At 37.6% G+C, this 16,636-nt stretch overlaps 1 long non-coding RNA gene across 1 annotated transcript; it reads right to left on the bottom strand.

Annotated features, from left to right (window-relative positions):
* Positions 1 to 3,963: 3,963 nt before the first annotated feature.
* LOC137850195 (uncharacterized) lies at positions 3,964 to 4,334 on the bottom strand. The gene is made up of 2 exons (XR_011092344.1): positions 4,112 to 4,334; positions 3,964 to 4,069 (listed from the first exon to the last, which is right to left on the bottom strand). It is a non-coding gene; the product is annotated as an uncharacterized lncRNA (long non-coding RNA).
* Positions 4,335 to 16,636: the final 12,302 nt, after the last annotated feature.

Genomic DNA, 16,636 nt, shown 5'->3' with positions numbered 1-16,636 from the left:
TACAAACTAATTGTCAGTATAAAACACAATACAGTGAGTATTAGCAGAACAATAACAGGGTGAAGCATCTTGTTGAAGATTCCCTTGGCAGCTGGCGACCATCCAAACAAAGTGTCCCACCATCAGTGTCTCTCATCTCTCTGCACTCTTTCCATCACTCAATATATTTCTTGTGCATAATGGTGGACAGTAATCAGAGTCTTTTGTCCATTTTCTCGGACTTGTGTCATCAGCTGCTTCAGGTCCTCATGTACCAGCAATTTCTTCACCAAGGTGAGGTTCATTCCAATAGGAGTAGGCAGCAGTTCATGAAGCAGAATATAATTAGATGCAATAAGTTGATAAGAAGTGACAGGAGCTGAGTATTTAAAATCACATCCTAGAATTTTGGTAAAATTGCAAACACAAACATTAGAGTGATTACTGGTATCTACCACTGTATCATCTACGACTATAGAATCACAATGAGTTCTCATACAAACACAACCTTTCCCAATATATATAAGTACAGTTTCAAGGGTTTCATTAGGATGTATCTCAAAGTGGCAAATATTTTGCTCAGTGTCAAGACAAATGTCTTGAGATTCCAGCGTGTTACTTTCACAGATGAAACCTTTTTATTCACGCACAATGCATGCATTTACATCAATTGTTTGCCACTTTCCTTCCTTTTGATGGGCCCATACTTTATGTTCTTTAGGATAAAGTATAGTTCCATTATGATTGAGTCCTAATGCAATGATTGGATATACATTGTATACGGTGGCATTACTTATAGTAAGTATAAAGGCAACAATTTTATCATTTTCTGCATAATGGGTAAAGTTGACTAATTGCCACCAAGCTTGAAATTCTTTTTCAAATTCTGAAGCATTATCCCAAATCAGTTTTCGAATTTCAGTGGGCAAAGTTCCTCCTTCTCCTTCTCTAATAATAGCTGCTGCTACAGATTGTATCCATAACTGCGCTTGGATACAGCTCAAGGCAAGGGAGGTATTGTCTTGGGCTTTTCCAAGGGCATTTACAATTAATTGATGATCATTTTCCTCAATTTGTTCCCAATGGGGTAAAATATCTGATAGAAGCCATTGATTTGCTCCTAAAGCCAATAAGGATGATTTTATTGGTTGTTCCAATTTCCTTAGGGCATCTGTAGTAGCAGTTACTCTACTCATTAAAACCTCAGCATCAATGATGTTTAATATACCTAATCCTGTCCCTAATAACCCAGTTGCATCCTGTGGCCCTTTTTTAGGGACCAACTAGGGTCAAAGAGAATTTGTTGTTTTCCCACAATTTTAATTATGTAAGGACCTGTGTTGAAGATGGAAGGAGTTAGACCAATGGGAGGCTGAGTCGGTTCATTTTCAAATATCTGCAGGGGCAGAGGCTTCTTATCCTTTGACCATGAATTCAAATAGTAATTCTGTGCCTCTGTAGCCTCAGAGACAGTACACAATTATAGGTTTGGTGAAAGTAAAATTGTACCAGCAATCAAAATTTGGTTCAGTTATTTTAGTTATTTGGCAACCAATTTGTATTGTCTGTCCAGACATGGCTTAAAGTTCAGCCATTCTTAGAGAATTGTTCCAACTCCATTCATCTTTTGAAAATATTTTGTTTCCATGTAGAACTAAAGTAGAGAGATTTAGGTCCTTTCTGTTTTGAGATGTTACAGTGACTGTACTATACTGTGACAATACATGGTTAAATGCCATGGTGAAACACCTCAGCTCCATGCACAGCCACAGTAGCTAAGTTTCCTTTAAGGTCTGTAATTGCATCAAGGTCAGGGTAAAGCATAGCATCATTAATCCAAACTGTTGATTCGTCATCTTCCAGCTGTCCATATACAGTTCGCTCAGGGTTCCTGTGAACACAAAAGAAAATAAAATATGCTCGGTTGTATTCAACCGGCAGGGTTAGAAAGAGGGTGAAATAGCAATCTTTGATTTCCCATGCATAGACTATTGTTAGATACACAGAGGGCTTTCACTATCTCTGCCATGTTTGGAACTGTGGCAGTCAAAGGTGTAGTGTTAGCATTCAGCTGTCTGTATTCCACTGTAAAATGCCATTGCCTGGTTGGTTTCTTTACTGGCCACACCAGTGAATTGTAAGGTGAATGGGTCCTTTTAATAATGCCTCTTTTTTCCAATTCTGTTACCACCCCGTCAATCCCCATAAGTGATCATTACCGATTTTAGCAGGGGATGAGGGTATGGATGTTTGTAACAGGCTCAGTCTCATGATGCCTGAATCCCTTTGATGTGTCGCAAAACTCCACACAGTTCCATCAGGGAGTTTCCACATACGACCATGCAGTATGTCAAATCCTAAAATATTAGTGTATGCAGCACCAACTAATACTTCTATCCTGGTTAATTTTTGTTCCTCTGGCAACCAGAGTGAAATTTTTGCAGTGGGGCATTGTTTTTCCACACCATTGATTCCCGTGAATTTAACCCTGCGTTGACCAGGTGTTATGCTCAGGGTTTGTGCTGTCTCATGTGTAATCACTGACATTTGGGTCCTGGTATCAATAAGAAAATTTACCAATATTTTGGGGGGTTCGAAAGGAATGATGATGATAGGGTCAGAGTGTTCATTAGAGAGCCATTGAATTGCTAATACCTGCCGAGCAGGGTGGCTCATTGCCCTCCCCGGGGATAAGAGTTTTTTTGCCGACACCACAACTCACCTCGTTCCCTATTAGGTTTCAATCTCTCTTTGAATTTGGGATATCTGGGATTTTTAGTGTGGATTTGGCGGACTCGCCGAGAGTGGTCTTGGGATTTAATACTGGATGAATTAATCCAGCCCATTCGGTGTCCGTACTTATCTATGTCTTGTACCAATTCACTCCAGGTGGGAATAGGGGAGTTAGGATTTTGCCTACAACCACTATCATCATCCCTACAAGCAGCTAGTATATCTACAAACATCTTAAGACAATCAGGGAGTCCATGGATGAGTGGGGTTAACCGAATTGGATCAATAGGAGCTAACATCGGGGATTTCCTTAATTCATCTCTTTCATATATCGCCTGAATGCAGGCTGCTTTCTGTACTGCTACAGCCAGGTCAGCTCCTGGTGTGGTGGTTAAAAATACTCCAGGTCTCCAAAAGCCTACTACCTCTTTCTCACTCAACATCATTCGATCTCCTCCTTTAAGAGAAACTCGACACACATACTCAACTTCTGATTCCCCTGACCGCCTTGAGAACTTCTCCTGTATTTTAACCAACTCTGCTGGTGGCAACGGAATCGTTCGCACAGTAGTGCGAATTTCATCATTATCATCAACAGTAGTCTCAGTCTTAACCAAAGGTCTCAAGGAAATGGGTTGGGGTTCAGAATCAGAAATCTCTTCAACGCCATCATCACTGTCAGACCAGAAATCACTGTCCCAGCTTTCAGGTTCTGTACTATGCAGCACTCCATGAATCTGTTTGACCGGAGCGCAAGGCTGTACTTTATTTAACAGATGACTAACCCTCTCCAGCATTTGTTTAAGATGATTATTCTCACTCACAAGTTTGTCATTCTCAATGGAAAGTTTATTATTTTCATCCAAAAGTTTATCCACTCTTATTCCTAATGTTTTTCCCGTCTCCCTTTCAAAGGCCAATGATGACTTCAACACCTCAATCTCTGATTTCAAAGCGGTATGTTCCGCATCAGAGATCAGTTTGGGAGCAGGAGTTTCCTTAGCTTTTTGCCGAGCACAAGACAAACAAGCTCCTAACACAGCACAAATTGCACCTTTACCCTTTCTTAGACCAATCCTTCGTGAAGCCTGACACTGCTCAATGCGCTCCACCACCTTTTCCTCATCTTTCCAAAACTTTTGGGCCCATTCCTTCCCTGCCTGGGAAGGGGCACATTCGTATTTTTGCAGAAGTTTATCCATAGCAATCCTGCCGACTACGCCAATTTTACTGTCGCGTTAAAGGGGTGTAGCTGATTAACCGTCACGGGCCCGTTTGGATTCAGAGTACTGAACCAGTCGGACATTCACCAAAACTGGGGGTCCGTTCGGACATTCACCAAAAACGTAATAACCGCCTGGGGGTCCACTCAGACATTCACCAAAAACGTATTAACCACCTGGGGGTCCGTTCAGACATTCACCAACAATGCATTAACCGTCTGGGGGTCTGGTTAGATTCAGAACACTGAATTATCACGGATAATCACCCTCACCCAAGTCGCATTAATGAAAGCTATCACAATGCAATCAAGTATGGTTTATTACAGCAACAGATAATCAGGTTCTTTTGGATTGCCGGCGATAGTGACTGTCTGCAAAAGCAAGTTAGTATGTATGAAATACACAGGCGTTATAGGTGTTATAGATGTGACAGGTGTTATAGGTGTTACAGATGTTACAGATGTTACAGATGTTACAGGTGTTACAGATGTTACAGGTGTTATAGGTGTTATAGGTGTTATAAGTGTTATGGGTGCACAGCCTAGAAATAAACGCGTTGAAAGGATCAAAGACTCTATATAGAGATTTATAAGCAAATATTCAGATCTCACCCAAAGGCGTCCCAATGGGGGGGGAAGAGAGGCTCAGCCCGTCGACTGATCCCAGGAGTCAGGAGGTCCTAAGGATGCTGTATGTCCTCGGGATGGTATCTCCCCTGACGATGGTATCTTCCCTAACATCCCCTCTCTCTTGGGCCAATTTATATTATTTTCTATCTTTTAGGTGGAGCTTGAGTGGCTCTAGTCAAGCATATCTTAGTTATGATTGGTGTAAAGTTTTCCCGTCTCCGTTTAAAGTAATAGGCTCCGAGAAATTCAGAGCGCATGCTCAGTGAGGGGTGGTCGCACCTTGGAGGCGGGTAGCTTTTGGGATGGAGGTGTGTTTTGGTATTATAATGATATTATAATGAGCAAAAAGAACACTAGGGTACAGCATTTGTCAAAACATGACAGGTCTTTGGCTTAGGGTGGCAAAAAGTGCTGCTTTGTGCACAAGAACAATCGAGGTCCCACCTGATCACAGAGCCTAGCCGTGGTGTCTCCACTCCACTCCACGCTCCGTGGTGTTCCTTAGAGCTAGCACACCAAGTTTCCCCAGTGCGATAGCATCTAAGGTTGGGAGCCTAGGGAACGCTCAGATAATGCAGTTATGCCCTACCCTGAAAGCCTCTTCAAAGCTGTACCTTTTCCTTAAAAACGTGAATGTTAGTTTTATTTTCCTAGTTACTTCAGGCATTTACACCACAGAAGTATAACCACTACATTTTTTTTAATTATTATTTTTTAATATTCTGTCTTCCTTTACCTATTTACATCCACACACTGACAGCCATGCTTAAAGAAATCCAAAGAAGTTGCTTTTAAGGTAAAATTTTCTTTCCATAGTAGTGAGTATGCAAAAAAAAAAAAAAAAAAAAAAATTAAACACCTGCTATTAGATTTTGAGATTGCATTTTATTTTTATTGTAATATATTTCTTGTAAGGAGTCAAAATGACTCAGCTCAGCTTTCCTGTGGCATATTTCAATGAATCTGAGCACCTTCAGTGTGTAGGCATGATTATTTCTGAAACACAAATGATTGACTCGTGGGTTTTCTCTAGGCACTATCAGAAAACACTCTAAAGGCTGGTTACAAAATTAGCTGTACAAGATTGGTAGTCAGCTGCCTGCTTGGTACCTAGGTTTTAGGGGCACAAGAGCTATAGGAGGCTAGGTTACTTTCTATTCCTATACTCTCCTTGAGGTCACAAAGAACAGAACTTCCAATGTTATGTGTGATTGGTCTCATCGGGGAAACGGTATCCATTTCCTCATTATCAGAATTACTCTTTCACTGAAGTTTTTGCACAGAGATGAGGGCAATTAGGGCTTATCTTCTGTATGGCTCTCCTATTTTCTGTGTCTTAGCTCTGAAGAATCAGCCTCACTGTGCAGAGTTGTTATATATGGTCAGTCTATAACATTTTATCACTTCTGAAGAGTTGACTAAGACTTGACAAAATGTTCAGCTCTTCCCTGAATATTTATGTTTATGTATATGTTAAAAGGCCACAAATACAAAATATGCAATGAACATCAGTATTTTGCTTTGACATGCCATTCCAGTGGAGCTATTAAGTGATTGAACTTGCTTGACACAGCATAATTAGTAATCTTGCAGTAATATTTTGCTTCACTTTACTGTTAAGAAAGATAACAGTGAAAAACAGATTATTATTTCTGGAAGAAATAACAACTCTGAATCCCTGGTCTCTCATCATCTGTACCATACAAGAATAATGTAGCAACTCCACAATTGTTATCCAACTGGGATCTTATGTTGGATGGATGCCCAATTGCTTCTCTGTAGTTGTTTGAATATGTGTAGATTTAAACATAAAAAAAAAAAAGAGAGAGAGAGAGAAAAATAAAAAGCAATTTGACTATCAAGGCTTAGGGCCAGGCGTTGTCAGATGATTCTAGATCCCCCTAGGGTACTTCTACAGGGCAGAGATGAAGACAATGTGAAGTGTTGTCCTGTTACTCGTATTGCCTTTTGAGAGTACTAATTATACTCTTTGCCTTCTGCAGAAATAATCATCTGCTACAGGTAAGCACCAGCCCCAATGTGCCAACATGGGGAGCACCTGGGTGGACTTTCAGTTATGCCTATGTCTCTGTGCTGGCTAATACTGTTAGGAGAGACTAGCCATATGTTTTAGAAATTAGCATTTTAGAAATTAACAGAGGCAAAAATCCATTGTGAAGTTTCTTGTAATTTTGGAAATCATTCTGTTATACACTTCACTGCAACAGGAATACTCCACGTCATCTCCCCGTCCTTAACAAAACTTAAGAATGAAGTCCAAGATTTTATTCGAAAGGTTGAGAACTCAGTAGCATTAGGAAAACAAATAGTCATGAAACACTGACTTTCTTGATACTGCTGTTTATGGGAGACCAAAAAAGACCACCATGTCAAAGCATAAATAAGAAATATTCACTTGAAAAAATGCATATAATGAACATTCTAGGAGCTGTGTTTGCATACACAATTAAGGACGGATGGAGCCATGATCTGAAATAGAAGGATCTTCACGGATGCTCTTGGCTCCCTATCTTTTCCTCTGGTAAACATGCATCCCTAAGTGGAAGATTCCTTGCATGTGAGAATAGCTGCTTGCAAATTTAGTTGAAATTGCAGCTTTAAATCTATAAATGCAAAAAGCAAAGACTTTGTTCATGTTGAGAATCTGCTGAATACTGCATTATCCATCTGCCCTTGTGTAATTTAATCTGGCACTGTTTCCAGTGATGTCATGCCTGGAACGTCCAGCCCTGTGGAGAGATACTCACAGGGATGGAGTTGCTGTGTGAGGCAGAGAGATTAGCAGATGTGGTAATTCACTATTCCAACAGAGTTTGTGTCAAGTTACATATCTGAGTAAAGACAGTTCCTGTTCTTTAAACCACTTATTTTTGGAATAGTCATATATTCAAAAGACAGGCCATAATTTCTACAACAAATTTGATAGCCAAAATATTGATATTTTAAGAGAAATGTGTGATAAATGTGTCAAATTATGTCATTTCAATGTAGCAGCTGGACTTGCAGGTGAAGGATATTATGAACTCCTACTACCCTTTCCCCTCCCCTCCCCCCATCCCGCCCCCAGCTGAGAACAGTGGTCAGCTTTATTAAGTTTTTAGGTGGCACAGTAATTGCTCAAGTGACAATGAGTGATGGTGATGACTACCTACCTTTTTGTCAGAATCTCCCTGATAAGTTATGGTCTTGCTGCAATGGATTTTGGCAATCATTAGTGCAATATTGTTTATAAATAAGTTTTCATGAGTTAAATTGCTGTGTCTGCAGTTTTACAGCAGTCACATTTCTGGTATCTGAATTAGTAGGTTCTAATATATTTATAAATATTTTCTGTAAGCTGATCTATTAAAGGCAAAAAAAAAAAAACCAAAACAAAACACCAAAACAGAGTCAGGCATTAGTATAGATTACAATGCTATAATCTTGTGTTTTGTGATAAAAACAAAGCCAGATGGTGCGGTCACTCAGTCTTCACAGGACAATTCAGTCTCTGCAAGGACTATATGGAGAGAAAGGGTAGTTTCCGATTTTGGACCTGTGTTATAGCTCAGCTTTTTGAAGTAAAAAAAATGCACAGTGCAAACTGTAGTTCATCTGCTACTACCTGGTAACTTCTTTGATGATCTCTTGTTGGATTGTGCTCTTCCCAGCATGACCCAGAAATTACTAATCATGGGTATATGTTTCCATGTCCCCACATACATTCCTACCAGGAGGATAAATACAGCTGTAGACACTGGCTAGCTATCTGTTCTTTTCTTCTGGGGATCAGCTACAATATATATCTACTGCTTTCTCACAGAATGTGTGTGAAAAGAGCAATAGACTCTCCACAACTACGCAGCAGAGAACCATGAGGATATCAGCACTCAGCAGCTAGTATTTGGTGCTTTTTGTGGGCTCATCTAGCAGGAGATAGATAAAATAAATACTGCTCAAGAAAAAAATCCCCTCCCCTCCCCTCCCTTCCTTTCCCTTTAATGGGACATTCATACTCCTCATGCTTTGGGTTTTATAAATAATAAACCATCAATTCTTTCTTAAGCATGGCCAATGCCAGAAAAGTGTTTCACATTTAAAGAAGGAAAACACTAAATCAGTTCATTGAGTCCATCCAAACCACTATGTTTTACCATTATATTAATTCAGTGTTATAGTTATCAATGAAGAAATTCCACTACTTCAAGTCACTCCTATTAAGGCAGTTGAATTGAACTATTTGCAAAGGCAGCTTCTGCTATGCCTTAAAGGAGGTCAAACAGGAAACTTTATAGAGCTTTTGTTTATTTATTTGTTTTCTGTCAAGAGCCTTCACAGATGAGCATGAACAATTATTTTATTTTGATGAAGACCACTACAGCATAACACTGTGTTCGGAAGTCCTTTCCACATGAGGTATTTTCAAAGGTTGTCTCTGAACTGAGGAGTAAAGACTCAACACAGTCTGCTCCCTGCTAGTCAAGTTTACGGTATGAGTGGAGCATACCCCAGCTCCTGGTCTGTGTTCCCAGGTTCATTTTCATAGACTTTGATGTGTGGACCACAAAGAGACAAGTTAAGGCATGTTTCTAGACTCAGGCATTTAAAAACACTTCTGGCTCTATAGAGACAAAGCCAAAGCATTGTTCTCAGATCACTTTCAAAAGCAAGACCTCACACTGAAACCAATAATACTGACTTCTAATGAAACAACAGGACAGTCCCTTCTTCCAAGGTCAACATGGCCACAGATTGTGGCAACAGATTGTGGCCATGTGGTCTACAATTTCATATTTCCAGCACAATTAGACAAGTGTGCAACAAACTGATAGCAATTACCGATTTACACAGACTCCTAAACCTTTAAAATCTGAAAATCGTGTTCATGAAGAAACATAACAATCCTGATAATAAAACATCAATAGCTCTCTTCATAATTTAACCTGTCACCAACAGCAGATGATGGGAAATAATTTCGGGATCAACATAAAAAGCACTAAAAAACACACAAATAGTTATATTATACAATAGAAATATTTCTTCTTTACTTCACCTGATCATTGCTTAATATCTGTGCTGACTCGTCCTTAATTACATGGAAGCCATAAGCATCCTCTGCGTACAAATATCTAGACATCAGCCATGTAGACTTGCAAACTCAAGTTAGCATTAATTTCACTCCTAGGTTCTGGTTGAAGAATAAACAAGGTAGTACTTCTAGGTACTTAGCCAGGGTTGCAGTTAAAAAAAAACGTGAATCCTATGTTGAAACCATACATGTCCTCTGGTTGAAAAATGAGCTCAAGGACACACCTGAAGTATCCATAGGAAGGAGCATAAGTCGGAATTGCTCATGTAATTGTGCTTAAAAGTCAGTTGAGATCTGGTGAAAATCTTATTGGCTCTTCATCTTGTTCAGAAAAAAATCACATCAATGGACTTACCTTCCAACCTCAACGGTTCTGTGTGATTCTGTGATTCCAGGTTCACTTAAAGTGGTAATGCAAGGCAGCTGATAGAAGCCAATAAAGAATGAAGTCTGTTATAAACCAGTTGATTTCACTTCATCATTATATTTTCAATCGTTTCTGCAGTAATCTTGTTGTAAATGCTCTAAATTTTACAAAACCTCAGAACAAAAATTTAGGAAAAGTTTACATATCTATTTATGTGTTACAAATAGAGTATAGTTATAATTATGGACACTATAGAGCCTCTTCACCCTTTGTTCCAGCACTACTCAACTTGAGAAACTAGTGTAAAGGATGTAGAATTTATGTAGAGACTCTTTCCCTTGCATATCCTTGAAAAGTGAAGTATTTCACATCCTTGAGCATCACCAGCACAAACTGATACCTCATTCCTGGCTCACAAATGCTGGACTCCAGTTTCTAGCTAATATTACCACAACCAACCAAAGGTACTTGAAGTCATTATAAATAATAAAAAAAATTGTTACGATATGTACTTGCAATGATTGTAATTAAATGATAGTAAATGACCAGAGAACAACAACAAATGCAGATGTTTTAAATCTGTTAAATCTTTTTACTTTCCATACTTTTTAAAGAGAAAAACCTTAGTGATAAAGATTTATTTCGAATGTAGTTAAAGACAGAGTAATGAGCGAAGAAAAAATGGGTTCAACATTTTCAGCATTTGCTTTCTACAAAGTCTCCCATATTAAGTACAATTGGATTAGAAAGAGATGGTAAATAAGATGCTGAATACAGTATGGGGATTTAATTATATACATTTGAACTCTTAGTTCCTGCTGCTGTTGAATTCTTTATTAAAGAATACCATGAATGCCAAAATAATTCCATAAAATTCATGGTTTTAGATTTCAATTCACAAATCCAAAGAAAACTTTCTGATTGACCATACATCAAAAAAGAAATCATCTGAGAATCTGAGAAAACAGCCTGAATTCTAATCAATATTTAAATAAAGGTGATCCACTTTTTTTTTTTTCTTTGTTTTTTTCCTTTTCAAGGGGCTTTTAAGGGGCTTTTAACAGAAACTTCTAAAAAAGTCCACAACTATGCTGAATTCTTAGAGTAAGACAAAAGTGACTGATGAATTGAAAAGTTAACTGGCCTCAAGAAGAATATAATGGATTTCTTTGATCTTTATTTATTTATTTATTTATTTTTAATGTATTATTATTATTTTTCTAAAAAGGGTACTAGCTCAGTGCTGACACAAAGTATGATTAAGACAATGAAAATACATTTCAGGAAGAATATATATTTTTCTGATCTTATACTGTAAGTCATTTTTGCTCATTCATCACTTGCTGATATGACCTCCACTAAAATGTTGACCAGTTCAGAATCTTAATATAATCCAAATGTCCCTGAGACTATACTGTACATGTATACTATATGTACTGTATACTATACATCCTTAAGCCTTCTCTTCAATAAAAAATGTCTACATTTGTTGATCTTATTTGTTCTTACAATGAAGTGACATCTTCTTCTGTTGATAAATAAGCAATACTACAAAGCGTGGTGGAACAGAGGAGGAAAAGCGAGAGGAGTTGGTTTGTTTTTCTCCTCAGGTCTGAATACAAGTTTTGACTTCCCAAGTAATGGTCAGTTTGTTGATTACTCCTTAGGATTTACCTGATGGTGACTTTTTAAATTGTCATTCAGTTATGCTACATATCCTTTGAATACAGACACTGCTTATGGTAGAAACTGAACCTGGAAAAACATTTGTATAAGGAATTCTGAAAGATTGGGCTATCTTTATATTATCAATAATGAGATAATTTACTCTGAGTTTTCCCTGGCAATGCAACGTGCATATATACGTAAAGGTATCTCTATATAATGTGGACTTGCCTATATATGCTGACTCAACAATTACTCTGCTAAACTATACAGAAATTCTATTGCATTAATAGGATTAACAGGAACCCAGGACTAAACACTTGACTCTTAGAGCCAAGTTCAAAGAATCATAGAATGGCTAGGTTTTTTAGTGACCTTAATTCCAACCCCCCTGCCATGGGCAGGGACACCTTCCACTAGACCAGGTTGCTCAAAATCCCATCCAATCTGGCCTTGGACACTTCCAGGGATGGGCACCTTCAGCTTTTCTGGGCAACCTGTTTCAGTGCCTCACCACTCTCAAACTGAAGAATTTCTTCCTTTCTAATCTAAACCTACTTTCTTTCATTTGAAAACTGTTACCCTATGTCCTGTCAAGTTAAAGAACAATGAGATTAGTTAACTGCAAGGATATAGCCACAGGAAATTAGAGTTCCTTGCTACTGTAAGTTTTCATTCAGATTATTAACATTATTTAAACTTGTAACACTAAGAACCAAAAAGAAAAATAGTACCTAGATGAGACAAGTGAAAAAAAATGCATTTTGCTTTCCCTGTTCAAGTCAGTGAAGAACTGCAGCAGTCAACCCAGTGGAATATATATATATATATTTATATTTAAAATATCTGTATATACATTTATATAGTTGAGTACACAGATTGCTGCTTTTGAGAGGGAAAGAAGAAAAAGTTCTTACTAGTAGCTGCTTAAGTTTGAGAAGATTCTGGAATGTTAATATAGGTAAGGCAGTGTCAGACATACACTCAATATTTACAATTTTTCTCTTTTGTGTGGGAACTTTTGACTTTGTGACATTTGAATCCATTACTGTGAAATGGATTCAGATGTTGAAAAAATGCACCGAATTTTCCAGAGCATAAAACTAATTGTCTCTAGGGTAGAAAACTTCTATTTCTGTAACACAGAATAAATCAAAATCAATGTTAGATGAGCATAAATAAAATAGTCATAAATAATCTGTTCCATTTGTTAGGTTTTATGCCTTGTTTTGTATGAAAATTTCAGGCCAAAAAAAAGAAAAATCCTAGAAGTTCTGAAAAGTCTTCTAATGAAAATGACTTTACACAACAGTGGGAAAATACATTTTAATGAATCTTCAGCAATCTACTATATTGAAATATTTCTATTCAGTACAGTGTAGGAAACCTGACATTGTTTGCATAGTTTCTTCTGGACATGATTTTTCAGTAGGTTAGAGAATATCTGCAATATCTTGCAGGCAATATGTTTTCAAGTGATTAGTTCATACAGTGGAAAGGTCTGCTGACCTTAAGAATCCAGAAAGAAAATAAGTCTGTCAACTTCCATGATGCAGAGCTGAAGACTTGAATGGAATGCAGAAATTTGTTTCCCTAGACAATGTTAGATTTTGGTTGTTTTTAAACATCCAATCCATAGCTGCAAAACGGATGTGTTTTACACAAGACCTTTCTCCAGGATGGGAATCTCCAGACCCAGGCATGGCTCAATATTCTTTAATATTCTAAGTGCCTCACATTTCCATACATTTAAAATAAGAACTGAAAGTTAGCAGGGGATATTTTGCAAAGAAAAGGAGGATCTAGGCTTTTGTCCTAGCCTTTTAACTTTATTATCTGTTTTATATTGTACTTTAAATGCTATACCTCAGCAAAAAATCTCTCTCCATTTATTATTTCTGTCCCTCTCTGTCTGAACACTCAAATCAGACCCAGAAAAGAGCAAAATACTAAAGGACACCCCTCTCCATAAATAAATATATAAATAAATATATAAATAAATATATAAATAAATTAAAAAAATATTGTAAAAATGTCCTACAGAACTCAAAGTTTTTACAATGTTTTTCCATTAAAGGACTAACTCTCTTTTTCCAATACACATAGAAATTGCTTTGCCATGGGGCTGGATCAGAAAAGTCAGAGTGCTTCACAAAGACAAGTCAATAAGGCTGTGTAGTTATTTTTAACTCATGATGAGTGAACAAGTTTTAATGAAGAGAAGTCCCTAAAGAGAAAGTAGGTTAATAGAACAAGAAATGAGGTTGTAATAAGCAAAAGTTTGGCTCAGAGCTGCTTGAGGAAATATGGACCAGTGTTTCCTTGTACACCTTGTATACCTTGTACACTAGGATTAAAGCAAGATGCCTTGATTTACATAGTGTTAAAAATTAAAACCTATAGAGCTCAGTCATCAGAAAACACTATATCCTGCCTTCAGACTCTTGCTGGAGCATAGGTCCTTTCCTTTGGTAGGACCTTCTACCAAGACTCAGGTTTGGCATCAGAAACAGAAATGGCTCTTCTCTGATAGACAAGCACAACTCCTTCACTATCCCTCTCTCTAAGTAAGGTAGACATCTAAGCTTTAATTGTCCTCCTTCCTGGAGAGGAGAAAACTCTCCTATCAGGTTCTGCTCAAAGCATTAGGCTGACAGGCCACATGCATTTCATGAATAGTCCTGTTTAGTTTTCAATTTTAACATGCTCACTATATATCAAACTCTAATTTGGAGTGCATGCCTTAAAGATTTTTGCAAGCCAGTGCAAGCTTGTTCTACCCATGCCATGATCCAGTCAATAGCCATGTAGCTGTAATTAATTCAGTGTCAATTCTAAAATAAGAATTCCTCTTGAGACTGTGAAGTATATTAACTTGCAGACAGAATCATGTAGCACAAATATGTGACTTCAGTTTGTCTACAGAAGCGTGTGTGGACAGAGCTTGCATAGGTATTTTTCTTAAGATCCTACTTGAACTGAATTTTTTGAAGTTTTATAGCAGGTGGTTTTTATAGATGATTTTGACTCTCAAGCTTCCATAGATAGCACTCAGAAACACTTGGGTTAATCCTTGTGTTTGTAGGCCAGTTTAAGATCTTAACATATGTTTTCCGAATGTCTTTATAAATGCTGCCATCTTCTGAGTCTAGGAAGAGCAATAGAACCAAATCAACTTCAGCAAAAGAAGAGAGAGAAATACAGATTTCTCTGGACTGCCAAAGTACTGCCAAAGTATTTATTTTCTCAGACCTGATTTTCCCAAACCTAAGCTTCCAGTGTTGGATAAATTTGTTCACATAGTTTATATTCAAGGTAGAGTTAAAGAATGCCACTGGCAATTGTTAATCTGTGGCTGTGTATAGTTTTCCACTCCTGCCTGCAACAAGTGAAAGAATAAGGCAACAAGTGAGAGAATAAAGAAAGAATCTTACCGTTGTAGGTCAAATAAAGTCTTGAAAGATTAGAGGGGAGAGAAAGAGTCAATGGACAAAAATAATTATAGTGCTTAAGAAACTTTACAGAGTATACTGGGCTAAATCCTATATTCCTGTTTCCATGCTTTTTCCCTACTGGTTTTATACAAATCCATTAGAAGAGAATTAAATTCATATGGACTAGGTGATGACTGAAGGTGCGGTGGAGTTATCAGCTCATAAAGAAAAAAAAAGAAGTAGAAATTGAAGCCCTAAGGGGAAATTATGATTACATTTCAAGCAGAGCACCTTCATTTCCAGCAAGATCTCTGCTGTGCCTCACAATTTTGGAAAGGTTTGCTGATGACAGAATGGATTGTTTTTCCCGTTGTACTCTCTTTCAGTCTGTCTACAGGCAGTAGATTTAAATGTACAAATGGTATTTGAATGGAGCCTGGAAACTGTAACACATCAGAAATGACAAAGAGAAAACTCTTTAAAAAGGGAAAGAATGCAAGACAAAGTTAAGTTAGCAAGCATGCCAGTTGTATGAAGAACTGAAAAACTCTTTCTTGTGTTTGACATAGAAAAAAAATAGTTTTTTTTTCCCCCTGCAACTTCAGTAGACAATTATATCACTGATAATTGCATAAATCTTTTCCAGTGACAATGTTACAAATGTACCAATTACATGTATACATGAAAGTTTGGCAAAAGCCTTCAAGCACATGAAGATACTTTGCAGAAAACAAACACAAGCCTTGAGAGTCAATACACTCTTTGACTTACTTCAACTGATAAACACTCATGCATAGAGGCCTTTTTTCTTTGAATATGTCAGTCATGAATTTAGTGAGCTGTAATATTTTTCAAAATCACCAAAACCTTCAAAAATGATCTACCTAATATGAATATGAGGTACTTTGCTAATCTCTCCTACAAAGTAGTCCAGAATAAATCCATTCTCCATGTCTGTCTCCAAATTTCTCCCACAATTTCCTAAAGATTGTGCAGCTACTCCAAGAATTTAAGGGGCATTTACTTTTGCAACTACACCAGCTCTCACCTATAATGTGGCTGCACAACTTTGTATGACTGTATGTTTTCCTGTCCTAGCTTTCACATCAGCAATATAAAGACAACATCACATAAAGACAACATCACAGAAACTCCATGTCTAAGGTCAAAACTAATTACTGGAGGTCAATGTTATTTTTCTCTTCCCATCTGGATGAATTGTATGATGGTCATCTCCTATGTTAGGTGGATACGTAGAGAAGGCAGGAGACTTTGTACAGAGAAAGCAAACAATTAATTTTCATCCAAGTTCATGAAGGCTTCAGTTAAGGTGACACTGCCATACCAACTTCATACTAGATTTTCTTATACTATCTCACAAACCTTAGACAAATAGACTAAAAAGGATTTCTCTGAGACAGCAGGCAACACTGGCATTGGCACCTCTAGCTTCTTTAATGAGGAGCAAAAGCTGAGCATGTGATCAAAGAAGCCTTCAAAAGGCTCTGATGTTTCTG

Source organism: Anas acuta, chromosome 1 (genome assembly GCF_963932015.1).
Source record: "Anas acuta chromosome 1, bAnaAcu1.1, whole genome shotgun sequence".
NCBI classification, from domain to species: Eukaryota; Metazoa; Chordata; class Aves; order Anseriformes; family Anatidae; genus Anas; species Anas acuta.
This window is presented reverse-complemented; position numbering and strand designations above follow the sequence as displayed.